The sequence below is a fragment of the Condylura cristata genome, unplaced genomic scaffold (genome assembly GCF_000260355.1).
Source record: "Condylura cristata isolate star-nosed mole 26May11 unplaced genomic scaffold, ConCri1.0 scaffold00028, whole genome shotgun sequence".
Taxonomy (NCBI): domain Eukaryota; kingdom Metazoa; phylum Chordata; class Mammalia; order Eulipotyphla; family Talpidae; genus Condylura; species Condylura cristata.
Genome location: NW_004567129.1, coordinates 11552009 through 11554998, shown reverse-complemented (window position 1 = coordinate 11554998; position 2990 = coordinate 11552009).

The window sequence follows — 2990 nt, the reverse complement described above, 5'->3', positions numbered from 1 at the left end:
GACAGATCAACAAGACAAAAAATAAGTAAAGACACTACAGCTCTGAACAAGGAGACCTCTCCTCCTGTCTCCCTACTGCCCCCCTCAACAGTGTACTTCAGTAGGCCTTCCTGTTCTGCTCAGCACTCTGTGGTGAATCCTCTCACCCCCCAATCTCTGGCCTATACCCCAGTTATAGTATGCATAAATAAATAAATCTTTTTAAAAAGTTGGAGAACCCCACGACCATGGGAATTACTCTCTGGCACTCTGCTGGAGTGACCAGGAAACATACATGGCTTGATATTCAGTTCTGGAGACTTCAGTGCCTTTCACAGCATACAATTCAAGGTTATGAGTTATTCTTAAAATAGGCCCTTGATTCTATACTATAGACAGACATACCAAGGAAACAGAAAACAGAGAACGAGACTTTCCAGGACCAGGACTGTCCAGAACACACAGGGCCCTTGGCACGTGCAGGACACATCTGCTGGGTCATGACATGGATTCTCAGCAGCCCCAGGGGTGTGAGAACAGGAAAAAGGTGGACAGGGCCAGCCCCTCCCACAGCCAGGCCACCCCTAGGATCCCCCAGGCAGCACCTGCCCCTGCCCTGGGGACAGGGACATGGCCTGGCCACTCCCTCAGGCTGGAGACTCCAAGCATGTCTTTTCCCTCATCTTTCTCATTAGAACAGAAAACCACCAGCAGGAGCTGTGAGCGGCGCCCCCTGCAGGCGTGTCCGAGTAATGCAGGGGGTCTGGTCCCTGTGCAGGGAGGGACCTGAGGTCTCACCCCCAGTGTGGACAGCAGCTGTGACAGGCATGGGGAGGGAATACAGGGAGGGGCTCCCCCACGGAGCCCGCTGTTCTGGATGAGCCCCAGGGGGTGAGTGTGTGAAGCCTGCACAGAGTGACAGGCAGAGGGGAGGGAGAAGGGGAGAATAGTGGGGGTGTCAGAGAAATTCCTAGGGGAAATCTACATTCGAGAATACATATGCTCAAGAACCAGATCAAATACATACATTCTGCATTATTGTGCTTTTACTATTCCTTTCATTCGCTTCCTAGCAAGCATGCATAACCACTGACTGCTACTAAACAGATCCCGACAGACACACTGTGGGTGCTGCCACCCCACCCTTAACATGTCCACCACCACACTGGCCTACTTATGGAATGTGTGTCCTCACTGGGGCCCAAATTGTTCTGTGCCATACCTGACACAGAGCGTGAGGGTATAGAAAGTGCCAGAAAGACCCCTCACCTCCCTGTTAAGGTTAGCAGTCTGGGCTTGGGGCCCTGGGTTCAGGGCAGAGGATGCTGTGCTCCCTTGTAGACACTCCCGGACCTCAGGACCCTTGCTGGAGACTGGCTGGTGAGTCACTGGGGTCAGTAACCACTTCCAGCCTGCATAGCTTGGGAACCCCCGACACTCACCAAGGGCAGCCCCAAGCAGGGTGAAGCAGGAGAACACCCAGAGGAAGGCCATGGCGCGGCGGTCAGGAGGTGTGGATGCCCTGCCTTGGGCGGCTGTTTATAGCCCCTGGTACTCTAAGTCCCGCCCAGGCCTTTGGACCACCTCTGACCTAAGGCCTGGCTTCCTGCCCTGAATGCTCATTGGAGACTTCCCGCCTGAGGATCCCAAATCCTGGGAAGACGGCAACAATCTGGCCCCTGGCATCCTGCTCTCTGCTGGCAACTTCTGGTCTATGAAAGCATGGTCAGCATCTGGAGGCCCTGGGTCCATCTTGGAGGTAGCAGGTGCTCAGCAAAGTCTCATCTCCAAGAGAGCCTCACCCAAGTGTTCTGGGGCACCCAGAGCTTAGCACCCAGGTCTCAGTTTCAAAGAGACCCCAGAACCAAGGACTTGAGACTGCTTCTGTGTCTCCCAGGAAAACCCTCTGGTGAAGGCAAGCCAGACAGGAAGGTGTTTGTCCCTGTGGACCTCAGAACCAGCCCAGGGAAGCAGCATCTGATAACATAAGCGCAAGGATTAACAACTGGGGTTCAGATGAATTCATTCTTTCCTGATGATTCAATATTTAATTAGCATGTGATTGTAGAAATTTTGATTTCAAATTAGGATTAAAGCACTTACCATATAATGGCTCCTTGAGGACAAAGATTGGTATTAAAGCAGTATGGTTCCCAAATTTGCTGCATACATTCTGCTACTTTCTCAGGCCTGCTGCTTGGGGGCGTGTGTTGCTTGGATCCTGCAGCTTGCTGGAACAGCAAGGTCTTGCCTTGTGCTGCTTGTCCACAGTAGTAGCTATGGCTACCTTGACCCCTTCCCTAACAATAAAGAATGTGTGTGCTATGACGGGTGGTGTAACAAGCTTCCTCATGCAAATCTACAAAACTCAGCCTATGGGACCAATCCCACTGATGTGACAAGTAACATCCTCTCCACCTCTCTGAGTGCTGTTTGAGTTCTCTAGGAAATTGCCGTAACAGTAGTAGATGTTAGTTGCTTAAATTGTAAATGCTGTGCTCATTCCATTTCCAATTTATATCATATTGAGGAATGAGGCTGGAAAGCCAGGTGTAGGGACTTAAGTGAGGACCACAGGCACTCAGCCTCCAGGGCAGGACCCTCTTTCCCCAAGTCAGGCCCCTTCTAGGTCCTGGGAACCCATATGAACAGGGGTGCCTGCCCTTGGGACCCAGATCTATGAGAGACACTAACCAAGTAAGAAGACCACGTGACAGGCCCTCAAAGCAGCAGATAAGCAGTGAAGGTGATGACTACATTCCTGCGACACGCGGTTAACTTTGAACTTACTGATTGACAGGTTACTGGGGCATCCTTTACCCTCTCTGCAGTACCTGGGCATGACATTTTAAATTTCTGTTAATTCCATTTATTAAAAATGGTGATGAAACAATCATTAACATATATGCACCAAATGAAGGAGCACCAAAATATATTAGGAAACTACTGTCATCTATGAAAATGTATATCAGAGAGAATACATACATAGTAGGAGACTTCAACATGCCACT